Genomic DNA, 15,455 nt, shown 5'->3' with positions numbered 1-15,455 from the left:
AAAAAAAAAATTGCCTAAAAAGCGCCCAACATCTAAAAATCAGCACCTTGATTTAATCTTGTTTTTAATTCTTCTTGTACTGTTTTCAGAAGAGCAACTGGGATAGCGGAACAAACTTTTAGAATGTCATCAATGATTTTGCTAACACAAAAAAAGCATGCAAAGTAGTACTTAGAATTCTAAAAACTTTGAAAGAAAAAAGAGAGAGAGAGAGCTCTTATTTGTTTTTCAACGAGTTATTTTGATATTTTACTGATTTTCTAATGGGCGACAAAAGATCTGGCTATACTCTGAATCTAACGTATGAGGTATTTCTCCTGTCTTCTTAGCATGCCTTCGTGGTGTAATGGTCAGCATGTTCGGAGCGTATTCGAAAGGTCTGAGGTTCGAGTCTTGGCGAGGGCATTGCACATTTCTTCAATTCCTGATTCAAAAAAACCTGTCTCTACAGTAGCGCCCAAGCTAAAAAAAATGTGGTGGATGATGATTCTTCACTACCAGGATTTTGCGATTGGATCCTCTAATCCCCAGTCGCCCTTTAAAAGGGGGAGCATGTAAAGTATTTCTCCCACCTTTTCAGCATGCTTTCGTGGTGTAATGGTCAGCACACTTGGTACGTATTCGAGAGGTCCAGGTTCGAGTCCCAGTGAGGGTACTGCTCAATTTTCACACGTCCTGCTTTCAAAAAATCCTAATGACTCTACAAACTTAGCCTTGCTTTTTTTAAATGTCAGGTTAAACATTTCAACCTAAAAAGCTGAAGACAAATAGAATTTGCTCACATAAGCAGCTTCATGAAAACAAAGCTTTTCACAAACGTAATTATTATTTTTTAAAATCCACCTACTGATTTCATGAACTAACATGCAAATAATATTTGTGTGTATTATTGCAGCCTTATAAACAACTGCAATAATAATGTTAATATTAAAATTAAAAAAATGTATATCTTTATTTGTCAAAGTTATACATGCAGTAAAAATCCGGATTGAGAATAGCTTGGTTTGCTGATGTTTTGAGAAATAAAATTTAAAAAATAATAACTTGTTAAATGACCAATGTCTTGAAAATCTGAGTAATACCTGTATGTTTTGTCTACTGAGCTTCATGTCTAAGCCATTGATTACTTTTTCTTTTCACTGAAGGATTTTGATGATGAAAACTATGATCTGAATTTTTCATGGATAAGAATTTGAGGGACTTGTTCAGGAACACAAGCCGCCACATGTCGATGAAATTGTATCCATAATGAAGATGATGGAGCTGGAGGTGAACTAAGATGACATTTTAACTGCTGGTGCAGTAATATGACCAAATGCTGACACCAACGAATTGGTGGATCTGTGCCACTAATAACATAAGAATGGAATATCCAGTCCGCACCTCAGTGTTGAGGTATCACCGGAGCCATAGGCTAAGAATATTAGCTAGTCAGCCAAAGCTAGGCTAAGAAAATATAATAAATTTAAAAATCAGTTATTTATAATTTAAGTCCTAGCAAATTTTGAGGTCCGCTAACTGAAAGATGTATTGACCTCGCCAACATCTTTATTTACAAAAATTTATATATACAGTGATCAATCATATTTTTGACAACAGAATTATAGATAATACAAAAACAGTGTACAAGACCAATATTGAAAGATATCATGAGTTTTGTTACAATTCTAACAGATAATAAAATACAAAAATTAAGCATATAATAGAAAATCAGAATATTAGAAATACATTTTCAAGCCACAAATATTTTTATGTTATACATAGATTGTGTTCTCATTAGAATACAAGAATTTCATAAATTTGGAAAGCAGTTGGCGACCTTTGTCTAACAGAATTAATTTGCATAGAAGGTCGAAAGTCAAAGTTTGAGGAAAAAGTTCATTTCTTTTTCTGTCCAAACTCGGACAGTGAAGAAGCATATGCAGTGCATCCGCTGTTTCTTGTCCACATGTACAGCGACTGGGTGGAGTCTTTAGTTTGAATCTATTAAAGTAGCTAGGGAAGGCTCCGTGGTTTGAGAACAGTTGATTAAGAAAGAAATCATTGAAGTGTCTTTTTTCAGAGATTCTAGGAAGAATCTTGTATGTTGATCTGCCCGTATCTTCTTCTTGCCATCGATGTTGCCACAGAGTGAGAGCTTTTTCTTTTGCTTGTCTTACTAAGAAACTCAGGGGAAGTTTGCAGTCTAGATGCACTTCAGAAGATATGCCTTTTTTGGCGAGTTCGTCCGCTTTTTCGTTGCCTCTGTAACCTTGATGGCCTCTTATCCAATGTAATTTAGCTTTAGTTTGATAGACGAGCTTTTTAACTTCTATGATTTCTTGGTTCAAAATGTCGAATTTTTCCAATGATTTCAGTACAGCTTGACTATCCGTATAAATGTGGGCTGTATGCTTATGTGTTATTAGCCAGTTTAGAGCTGATTTGAACGCTTGAGTTTCAGCTTGGTATACTGAACAATTGGGGTTCAGTTGAAAAGAAAATTCAGCTTCTAATGTGCCGTTCCAATAGACACAAAATCCTGCTCCTGTGCCATCTTCAGATTTGGAGCCGTCCGTAAATAATTCGTAATTTCTATTTAATGGGAGATGTTCATTCCATTCACAAGTCTTTATTAAAGCAGGATGGATAAACCATTTATCCTTGGGAAAGTCGAAAGGCTTCTTTTAAGAAGTGAAGATTTTCAAATGAAAAGTCTGACCAGCCTCTTTTAGTTCTTTGGATTGCACTTTCTTGATCCAATTTAATATCTAATGGAATCAGGCCGGCTAAGATTTGTAGAGCTGAGGTCGGTACTGTTTTATAGCATTTTGTCATGGCTAGTAGGGCTACTCTTTGAATAGTATTTGCTTTATTTCGCATTTTAACAGTTGGTGGGAAACACCAAGCTGCACAGGCGTATACAGCTGTCCTTTCTATGGCTCGTTTTTAAAGTTCCTTCATAACTGCTTTAGAGAGGCCAGGAAATTTCAGAAGTCTATTTATAATCTTGCAGACTTTTGTTTTTATGTAATCCCAATGTGGAAGCCAGGTAAGGCATTCATCTATTATTATGCCTAGGTATTTGATTTGTTCGCGCCTTTTAATAGTAGTGCCCTTCAACTTTATTGTGGGGGCTGAGTATGCTGAGTATGCTGCACCCCTCTTTTTGACTGCGATAAACATTGATTCGCCCATTCAGTTATTTGAATCAGGGCGTTGTTGGCTCTATTATGGATTTGTTGGTGGGTAGCTCCTGATACTATAAAAAGTACATCATCTGCATAAGCTTGTATTTGTACTCCCTCTCCATAGTCTATTTGGAGTGCGGTGTTCATGACAATATTCCAAAAAAGTGGTCCGGAGTTTGAACCCTGGACACAGCCTTTTTCTTGAGAGTGAATAAGAGAAGTGTTGTTGACTTCGTAGATGATTTTTCTATTTTCCAGCATTTATTCTATTACTTTATATAGGTTGATTAGACACAGAAGATTTCTCAGTTCTTGTAAAAGAAAAGGCCACCAAATGTTATTAAAGGCACTTTTAATATCGAGAGATATAATGTTCGTATAGCAGTTGTTTTTCCGGTTGTTTTCTACTGTGTCGATTATGTCTTTAATGGCTTCCGTGGAACAGACTCCAGCCGTAAAGCCGTATTGTCTATTACTGAGTTTGTTGTTTGAAAATAGGTAATAGTTTAGCCTGTTAGTTATTAATTTGTCATAAACTTTACTCCATGTATTTAATAGATATATTGGTCTATATGCCTCTGAAAGTTCCAAGTTTTTGCCTTCTTTAGAAAAGAGAACGAGTTTAGCGTTTTTCCAGCATTCAGGAAAAATATCGCGTCTAAGAAGTTCATTGAATAATACCGTGTGTACTGTTGGGTTGGCGTAAAATGCTTCTAAAATTATTTCTTTAGGAAGGTTGTCCAAGCCAGGAGCTTTACCAGAATTAAGTGACTTTATCGTGAATTCAACTTCCTGTCTGGTGAACGGAAGATCCTGTTTAGCACCAAATCGGGTCTTAATTTGAGTTCTAATTTGACTATGTTCTATTGAATCTGTGCTCCGGTCATCGGCTGGGAAGTGGTGCTCCAACAGCAATTTTAGAGTCTCATCAATGGTATCAGTCTTAGAATTATCAGGTTTAAGAAGCGCTTTGATTGGAAAAGGCAAGGAGATACTTCCTTTTGCCAGATCATAATGAATGCCGAATGGAGATTTTGGATCTATGCTTTCTAAGTGATTTTTCCAACACGTTCTTTTGGAACGGAGGATTTCTCGTTTATATTTGGCTGTCTTTCTTGTAAATAGTCTTATAATAAGCTCTTAAGTTGTCATCTTGAGTACAACGCAAATAGCGTTTTCTTTCAGCTAGAATTCTTTTCCTCATGATGTTAAGCGACTGAGTCCACCAAGGGACTCCTTTATGTTGTACGATGAGGAATTTTCCCTTTGCTTTTATTGCTTGGTCGCAGATATCTTGGATCTTTTGGGTCCAAGTTTTTATTAAGGTGTTTAAGCCAACAGTATCTTTCACATATTGAGGATTAATGGTTGAAAAATAACTACCAAGCTTTTCTTTAAGTGTGAGCCAATCCATCTTGTTCAGTTTATACTTCCTTCGTATAATCTGATCTGTGCTTTTGTCACTAGAAATTTCAAAAGATACATAGCAATGATCGCTGAGCGATGGATCGTCCAAGACTCGCCATTCATGAATTATATTTCCTTGGCTTGCTGTTAAGTCTATCCAACTCTTTCCTCTAGAACAATTATATGTTGGGGGACCATTTGGATCATTTTCAATAATAAATTGTCTAGAAATCAGAAATTCTCTGACCATTCTGCCTCTGGGGTCTTCGAATGGAGATCCCCATAGTTCACGTTTAGCGTTTAGATCACCCAGGATAATATTGTCTGTATTATCCGATAGATTTCTCTCGAATAAGTCGAGGAGAGAAGTTAAGTCTGTAAGGTCCGTGATTGATGGGCTATAACAGTTAAAGATCGTTAATGATCTTTGTTCAAATTTCAGTTTTATAATATTCAAAGTTGGAGTGGTCAGCGTGTTAAGAACCGTGAGGTTAGGATTTACGACCACAGTGGCCGTCTTTGGAAGTCCGCCGGTTGTTGAAATGACTTTAGTTTGTAATGGGAAACCAACCGGTTTGTTGTCAATACAGTATGGTTCTTGCACGAAGACCAAATCGTAGTCAAAAATGTGCACTTTAAGTTGTGCGGTTGCAACATGAGAGCGTGCTAAATTGATTTTTAGTGCTCTTAAATAGTTCTTTTGAGGAGAATTATCCATAATTTATGCGTTTCTTAAGTTCGTCTATCTCTAAAATGCGACATGGACAATTTTTATCGAAGCTTGAATGTCCTTCGTCATATTGTTGCTCGTTGTTGGCGTTTCGTTCCGCACAATTTATACATTTAAGAGTTGAGCTATCGCAGTCTTTGTGAGAGTGGCCCACCTCACCACAATGACCACACGCTTCTTCCGTCTGACATTGCTTTGAGATGTGCCTAAATTGGCAACATTTAAAACATTGTGTAGGTCTTAAATATTCTTTGATGCTAAATCGTTCCCAGTTAATGCATACCTTTTTAATTTTTAGGAGTTGATTGAATAATTCTGGAGTGACCTCGCACACCCAGTGGTTTTTATTCTTTTGTTTAATGGGGAATTTAACTATTAAACCTTCCCCATCAAGTCCTTCATTTTGAGCCTTTAATGATGTTAACAACTCTTCTTTTGTGATATCCTTTGGGATATCATAAATAATAATTCTTGGAGACCGTTTTAATGGTCTGACGATTTGGAGCTCCTCTTTCAGTTCTGGTACGGAGCTTATTATTTTCTCCAATATCTCAAGATCAGTTTCTTTGTTCGTCTTTATGAGAAGTCCTCCTTTCGAGACTTGTTTAACTCCAATCTGGAGTTTAGAGGGATCGATTGACTTTAGTACTTTTTTCTTTATCGAGTCTGTTTTGTCCCCATCCTTTGTGGGATAGAGGATGGTGATATATTGTTTGTCTGGTCTTTTTCTAGACCGAGAACGATCTCGTTTTGGGCGTTTTAAAACGTCTGCGTATGAGTCTTTGACTTGAGTGTTATTGACTGAGGCTTGAAGTTGGCCTTCTAACTGGGTCATTTCAACACATTGTTCTGTTAATAAGTTAAACATCAGTTGGAACTGATGTCTGCGGCCACATTTTTATTTATTCCACTGGCCTTATTTTTAAGGATAGTTTCAAGGTTGGCCACGTAGGCCTGACCTTCTTTAAGAATGTCCTTTGAATCCATTAGGATTAATTACTATGAAATGCCAAGATATAGAATGTCCAATTGCCAGGGTAAGACTGACTTGGTACCCTAGGGTTCACACCAAGTCAGTAAGTAGTAGGCTCGTAAGGCTTAGGATTTCGACCCACTGAAGAGAGGGAGCCCCTCGACCACGCCAAGGTACCCGAGCTCCTGGGAAAGCACAAGAAATCAAAGACAAAGAAACAAAATTCGTAAAATTACGATTTTAAGCACTAATTATACTGAAATCGCATTTCTAATCGTATTCCAATCGCTTTCCCCCGGGGGGTGTGCCACTAATAACAGCAAGATTTTGTGAGATTTTGTTTGAGATGAAGGGATCCATCAAATCAGATTAAAAAGTTATGTAAAATATGGGAAAGACCACATTGCAGAAAAGTAACACTCTTATGAGATTCTAGAAGTGAAAGAGATGATAATGTGATGTCAATAATGGCAATGCAATGTCATATTTGAAATTCTCAAAAGAAGGAAGAAGCAACTATCATTGGACAGATTTCTTGTTCAAGTCACACAGAAAGAAAAAGATGCCAATAAGCCTATAAATAGTAATATTTTTGTTAGTCAGTCACAGTTCTTTTTAAAGATAAAGTGTAGGCTAATCTATTTCATGCATTTTTCTTTGATATACGAGGGTTGGAACTTTAATAGTGGCAACACAGCTGAAAAACGCTACGCAACAAAACCAAAGAATATCGCGTATACCACACGTGAACTACATACCTACCTTACCTCTCAGCAAAAAGACTCGTCCTGCCTACGTCACGCGCATGCGGAGTGACGCGAAGAACGCATCCTTGTATTAGCTCGCGGTCTAAAGTAAGTGTTGTCAGAATGTTTTCAAAACAAGAACAACGAGGCTGGATAAAAATTGAATGTGCCAGAGGTCGTACAGCGCTACAGTGTCATCAAATGCTTCAAGAGGCTAGCGGGGAGTCTGCATTGCCTTACAGAACTGTAGCAAGACGGGTGAAAGCATTCAATGAAGGACGCCAAAACGTGGCAGACATGCTGCGGCCAGGTCGTCCGAGTGTCAGCGATGCAGACGTGCAAGCTGTTGCCGCACTAATGGACAGTGATCGACGCCAAACGATTCGTCAGCTGGCCGGACAAACAGGATTAGCGCATACGACTGTGCTGCACATTCTGAAGGAACGCCTGTCCATGAGAAAAATTGCTTCACGATGGGTTCCACATCAATTGACGGAAATGCAGAAATGGCTACGATACGATGCTGCCCGAACCCACCTGGAGCGCGAAGGAGATGCTTTTTTACGCCGTATCATTACGCTGGATGAGATTTGAGCCCGATCGTACCAGCCAAAACTTGAAACGCCAATCAAGCGAATGGCGTCATCACGGGTCACCACGACGTTCGAAATTTCGTCAGAACCCCAGCAATGTGAAAGTTATGGTGATTCTCGTGTATGACTGTGATAGTGCCATCCTAACGCATACCGTTCCCCCACAGCAGACCGTCACTGCGCAGTATTACTGATCATTTTTGGAGCACAATCTCCCACCAGCTTTGAGGAAAAAACGGCGATACTTTCTGCAGAACGCTCCTCTCATTTTGCATGACAATGCTCGGCCGCATGCAGCGCAAGCTGTGACTGATTTGTTCAAGCGATGGGGCTGGAAAGTGCTTTACCATCCACCATACTCCCCAGATCTAAGCCCTTGTGACTATGACTTAATTCCTAAGATGAAGGAACCACTTCGTGGCACTCACTTCCAAACTGTTCCTGAGATTCTTGCGGCAGTAGACCGGTCCATTCAAACTATCAACAAAACAGGCGCTGCTACAGGTATACTGCGACTTCCACATCGTTGGAAACTGGTTGTACACAATGCTGGCGACTATATTGAAGGACTGTAAAACATGGTGACATGAATCACTTTTGTATTCCTTGTAAATAAATAGTTGCCACTATTAAAGTTCCAACCCTCGTATTTTATTAATCCTTTTTGGGTTGTGGAAACCATCATCTGAATTTTCATTATTTATTATGGGGAAATTTACTTCAATACTTTGGATTGCAAGCATGTTTCTGAAATGAATTATGCTCACCTACCAAAGTATAACTGCATATTTAAACTCAACAAAATATCAGATAGTCATCCTTGTGAAATACAAAGAAACATTGCATTCATAAAGGAAAATCAATGAAAATTTTCCCTAAGAAATAGCCCTGCATTTTATCCACTCGTAAACATGCATATGAATATGTCATGCTAATTAAGCAATTTCTGATCAGCATTTTATTCTTCACAACAAAACCTTTTCGCTTCTTAATATGAATTTTAAATAAAAACCCACAAGTGAGTCAAATGCATAGGACTCACTCGTGGTTAAGCAAGTGTTAAATGAGAGAGAATGACAGCTAATTTTCTGACAGGGAGAAAAACTTGAACTGCTCCTACAATGAATATTAAATCTATGATTTTGGCATGTAATTAGCTAGACATTAGATTACTAACTTGAAATAATAATAGAAAGGCAGTGAGATGTCTCAATAATTTTTAAACATTTAATTCTCTGAACTATGTTTATTCATTTATAATTTATACTGGCAATTATGCTGGCCATAATTTCTCTAAATTTACTATTACACCATAATGTTTAGTGCTTTGCTATTTTATGGTCAAAACTTTATATTAACTGAAATTTTATGTGAGATACTGTGATTTTTTTCCTATTTTCTACATCCAACAAAGAGGTCTGAAGCTTTCATATGACATCTCTATTTTTCACAAAGAAGGTTGCACAAAAGAACCACTTTGAAACAATTCTCGGGGGAATTATGATGAATTACCTTTGTATATTTACATTTTTAGAGAGAAGGTAGAAAACATATGACAATGTCAGTGAGCAGGTTATTTCTTGGTTGTTTATATGACAAGCTGGTACAAGTGTTTAAATCATGACAAGGTTAATGGATAAATTACAGCAAAATACTTATTAATGGAGGCTTAAATAGAAACATTTCTTTAACTATTATTTTAGGAAAAACAATACAGCCCATTTTAGTATATTACATTACTTCTCTATATATGCAAAATTCAGAAAAATTATTTTAAATATATTTGGATATTCAGTCATTCTTCAATGGATGTTTGAAGTATTATTACAATTTAAATTAAAATATCAGTATCAATTTATTTGATAGAAAAAAAAAATAGTGATTAACTAAGATTACACAGTTTCCATGAACAAATCAACTAGCAGTTAAGAAATATGAAATAAATTTTAAAATTAATTTGAGGTTGTGAAACAGTATTTCAAGACAATTCACATGTGAAAAAAGTTATTCCATCACTTTTCCCTCCAATTAGAACCACACGATAAGCTTCAAAATTTTCATATGTGGCTGAGAGAAGGAGTCTGAAATGCTACATTAAGTACATACAAAAAATTCTGCAATTTAAATGCCATATTAAATATTAATTATGCACTTAAAATGTTTTATAAATGGCATAATTAATATCAGTTATATCAAAAGAATAATCTATAGCTCAAAAATGCATTATACAGGATTTATAACAGAGTAAAAAATTTGTACACCCGCAGAATTCATTTCAGCAAAATTTTACAAGTGTTTCTTGCACTTAAATTATATGCTGTTTTGAAAATCCCAAGAAAATACTATATCACTCTCACAGTTCCATTAGTTGGTGTGAAAGCTATATAAAAGAAGATGAATTGTATAAGCATGGGTTGTCAAACTGGATGAAAACAAGAATAATAACTTAAGGGGAATTATGCATGCAGTTATCAAGAACAAGAAGAATACAGTTGTTTCTTTAAATGAACAGTAATCTATGCAACAAATGTCTCCTAGCCTATTCAGCTCTCAATCCCAACAAAAACTGGGAGAGGGGAGATAAAAAATATCCATTATAATTATGTGAAAAACTTAAATGTTTCCAAGCAACAGCAGCTGAAAAACTTACATCTTTCTTTGCCTTAAACTGAACTTGGAAGTTATAGGCACTACATTTATAATTTAAAAAATCTATATCCAAACAATTCTTTGTACAGATACTCGAAGTTTTGAATAAATCCTTCATCATGGATTGAATAAAAACTATTATACTTGAATTCAGATATTGCAGGAGAGTTGTCTGATACATGTTAGAAGGTGGGAGATGGGCCCTACAATTGTCCAAAATGGAAAAAGCCTTCATTATATCAATAAGCCAAAGCTTATTGATATAATGAAGCCATTAAGCCACCATGTAGCTTATTATTTTGATGCCAGTTAATTGTACATAAAGACTGACAATAAAAAAAGTGGCACTGCTGATATGAAGCAACTGTCAAATAATACTAAATGAGGTACTCGTGGTGACTTAGGCAATATGCATGTTGAAAATAGACATGGATATACTGCTGCATAAGCTCAACGATTACACTGAATTTTTTCTATACCATTAAATTAAAATTCTCATAAATCATAGGATTTACTGATTACTGTTGCAACTTTGACATAACTTAAAAATTAATATAATGGTAACTTAAAGAACTAATAATTTTATTATAAGGAAATTCATTAAGAGATAAGAATAATACATTTCATTTAAAGGTAGCCAATAGGCAACAAATCAGCTAAAATCTATTCAAATTGTTCCAGTTCTCCACATGAACTCATATAAATATTGCAGGGTACTTTTGTTCAAGTTGGCACTTAAATCGCTCTCTAGAAAATTATTCTATAACAGAAAAGATCTCATTTTCACAGTACATTAAATGTTTGTAAATAACAGCAGACGAATAACTGAATGGAAGAAAGTTCATGAAGTGTTTGTAAATAGCAACAGAAGGAAGAATTGAATGTAAGAAAAATCCTTGAATGTTTGCAACTTAAATTTTAATTGTGTGAAATTATAATTATGTAATAATTATAATTTGAAATTATAATTATGTAATAATTTGCTATAAAAACCCCATTAATTATATTCAAATAACAAATATGATCTCAGCATTTTATTTTAAGTGTTTATATTTTAAAAGGGGGTAAACTGCTTAAAATAATGTTAAAATCACAAGTAACACATCTGCAGCATATCGAATACATTACTTTTGCTTTTATGTGCTAATGAATGCATTGAAGTTCCAAGCCCTTTAGGTTAATTGTTTCCACCATGACAATATGAGAGAAAGAAATGGCCAGAACTGGCGAATCGTGTTCCACCATTGCATTGTCATGGCAGGACACAATTCCTCTGTGATTTGCCAATTCTGGCCTTTTCTCTTTGCTTCCTCCAAATTCATCAGCTGCTGGTAATAAACAACTAAGATGATCATCCAGTTGCTTGGAAGCAGCTCAAAATACACAATACCTTTGTAATCCTACCAAATTCACAGCATGATCTTTTCCTGATTCAATTTAGCTTTCAATATGATTTGTGCTGATTGATCTAAGGACCTAGTCCTAGGATCCATGATCCTAGGACTATGATCTTTTCCAGTTAATGTTACTTTAGACGATCCAGTTTTCATCACCAATGATAATTCATTAAAAAAAAGGGTCCACTGTATTATGTTTGAAATGCATATCTCAAATATTGATTCATTAAGCGAATTTCTTTCAACTCGTACAGAACCCAAATATCGAGCTTCTTAATGAGTCGAAGACATCTTATATGATATTCAGTTGTTGTATGTGATATATTTAACCTTTCTGTAATCTCTTGCACAGTTATATGACAATTCAATTCAATTATAGCTTTAATTATCATCATCCATTTTGCATTATCAACTTTAGAAGATCAGCCAGAATGCTGGTCGTCTTCAAATGAAAAATCTCCAAAACAAAACTTTGCAAATCAATTCTGACACATGCATTCTGTTAAACAATCAACACCACAAACTACAAGTATCTCTTTGTGAACGTCAGCTGCTTTCTTGCCTTCAAGAAAAATAAAAAAGTAAAGTATGTCAAAAATTTTTATTTTTGAGCCCCATGTTAAAACTGATCATAAACTAACAGCTGCAAACAAAAATACATGGAATTTGTTTCTATATCAACCTAAAAATGTCAGCTGCTAAATTTCAAAAGAAAAAAATTATAAGACTGACAGATGAATAACAAAACAAATGTAATGCTATCTACCTTTGCAAACTGAAATGACTTTCTTGCTAACCCAATACCTTTTTGAGATAGCTGTTAGAAACAAAAATCATTACATAATAAAGAATGAATGCAGCTAATCTCGTTTACTATTATTTTACCTGTTCTGAAAATGCACAGAGTGGATAAATCTCCAGAAAAGAAAGCAAAACTTCTAAACTTCTTTTCTAGGGATTTAATTTATAAAAATCAACAAATTTGGCTTAGAAGCGGATTTTTGTATTTTTGTTTTTAATTAAAATATATCTTGTCACAATATTTTAAAGTAATAAATATATCAATGAAAGCCTTGAAATGATAATAGTAAGTGAAAAATATTTCTTTTTTATATATATTCAATTTAAATGTTCTGACTAAGCCTTATTAACTGATAAAATTTTAAAAAGATATATGGTGAAAAATTATTTTATTCAATATTTCAGTAGATAAATCACTTATTTTTCACACTTGTTTTCATGTGGAATAAATATATATTTATAAACAGTACATTCATATTAGAAATATAAATTCTTCTTAAAAAATGTTTTGATTGCATGTATTATTTCTGCATGTAACTACAATGCATAACACATTGGGAGTACAAATAATTCTACACCGTTTAAAAAAGTGGTGCCACCAGTAAGTTATGGTTAAAATTGTCCAATGTAAAATGTCATAAAATAGAGTTGGAAATCTGCTAACAACATAACCTTGAAATATTAGCAATTTTGTATCAGCATCATATACTTTTTTGTATGTGAAAATGTCAACTTTTGAGATGAATGTGCATCATTTGCAGGAACTTTTGATTTACTTCTTTAATTTGAAGAAATCTGCAATTGAGATACATTGATTGCTTGTAGAAGCATGTGGTGAAGCTGCCTTATATGAGAGAAGTTGTCATGAGTGATTTCAAAATTTTAAGAATGGTGAATTGGATATAGAAGAGAAAGAATGTAGTGAAAGAATGAACGTGTATGAAGATGCAGAATTGGAAACATTGTTGGAATGCAAATAGAACTTGAACTTGCATTAGAAGTGACCCAACAAGCAATTCCACATTATTAAAATCAATGCAAATGATTCAAAAGCAAGGATATTCATATGAACTGAAGCCAAGAAGCATTGAACCCTGATTTACATGTGAAATGGTGCTTGTAGGGCATAAATGAAAGTGTTTTTTGCATTGTATACTCACTAGTGATAAAAAAATGGATCCACTACAATAAACAAGAGAAGAAATTATGGGGACCACCGGGCCATGCTTCAACATCGATAGCCAAGTCAAATATTCATGGAAAAAAATCATGTGTATATGGTGGGATCAATTTGGTGTCATGCGTTATGAGTTGTTCAAACTGAAAAAAACCATTACTACTGGGGCTCTCTATTGAACACAGTTGATGAGACTAAGCTGAGCACTCAGAGAAAAATGTGCCCACTACTACTCCAAACATGACAAAATTACTCTCCTGCATGATAATGCACATCCAGGGTTCGTACACATTTCCTTACATGAAAATTAAGGACTTTTAAGGACCATCAAAGAAAAAATTAAGGACCTATCAGCAAACAAACAAACAAAAAAGAAATGAATAGAATAAAGCAATTATCCATTTATGAAACTAACAGAAATGTGTATTATGCACTATTATTAAATTCAATTTAATACTTAACATAAAACAATTTTGAAAATTAAACTAACTATGAGTTATGAAGTAGATAACATTAAATTAGGAACATAATTTCTTGAAAAACATGTATAAGTGTATTTTACACTAATAACAGTCACTATTTTAGAGATTTACATGATTATTATTTAACTTATTTGATATTTATTTAAACACAGTCAACTACTATTATAATCACAATGTAAGAATATTTTGCAGATTAAAATAACTGATTTGTAAACATACAATTTATTTCCTTGGTTTTTTGAAAGATACTAGAATAATAAACTGTACAATAAAAAATACAAAACATTTGTGCTTTTTTTAAATCTGAAATCTTTTTAGCTATTTTAACATCTAATTTATTTATGTCTATTTCCTTTTCTTTAACTATTCTTCTAAGTTCATTTGCTTTGATAAACAAATCAATGTTCCTGCTGGTCTCAGCTTCATCTGCTAAAGCATCTACTTCTTCATTAATATCTTTAATGTCCCTTTGAAGAAATTTTTTCTTCTGCTTCATATAATCAATTTCTTCCTCAATAATATTTCTTTTCCTCTTTGAATTTTCAGATTTAGTTAAAGATTTTTGTTCTTCTAAATACTGAACTTCTAAATAACGAACTCCACTTCTTGCAGAAGCTGCTGCTGATCTCATTTCTTTATTAATTTCGATATTAAGAACACCTCCAGAAAATTTTATGTAATCAGATACTGTGCGTTGAAAAATGTATGATGAGTCACTTAAATTTTTAATTTCAATTGCTTTATTTACAGAGAAGCCCCTTTCCACAGAGGCCTGTTCATGTGACAAGATAAGAATACTTGTCTCAGTGAATACTTGAATAGTGAAAATATACATTTTTTACTATATATATATATAATTTATTTCCTAAACAATATTGATTGATTATATTATCTCCTAAGTTTAATCAAAGTAGAATTATTTTAAAAGAGTGAATCCATAGTGGTAAGTTATATTTTGAAAGATGTATATATATATACAGTACAAAGTCCGAGATCCGGACATCCAATATCTGGAATGATCTAAAATCCGGACCTCAAAGCCACCATCAACCAATTTTTTAGGGCTTTTTTGAAGGGAAGGGGTATGCTTTACGCATGCGCATTAGATTTTTTTCTTCATCATAAAAAAACATGCCGGAAATCCCGATTCTTAATCTCAGTTTGGCGCTAAATAAAATATCTCATTATTGAAGAAATAATTATTTTAGCATAAATTTGTGTGATTAGTAACTTGACTCCATAGCTGCGTATCTGCTTGGCATAATCTCAAACCGAAACATTTGTTAATTTTACACCAACTAATATTTTATATCCTTGATGCCGAAATTGC

Source organism: Stegodyphus dumicola, chromosome 3 (assembly GCF_044657685.1).
Source record: "Stegodyphus dumicola isolate Sdum_Otavi_A_Nest chromosome 3, ASM4465768v1".
In the NCBI taxonomy this organism is placed as follows: domain Eukaryota; kingdom Metazoa; phylum Arthropoda; class Arachnida; order Araneae; family Eresidae; genus Stegodyphus; species Stegodyphus dumicola.
This window is presented reverse-complemented; position numbering follows the sequence as displayed.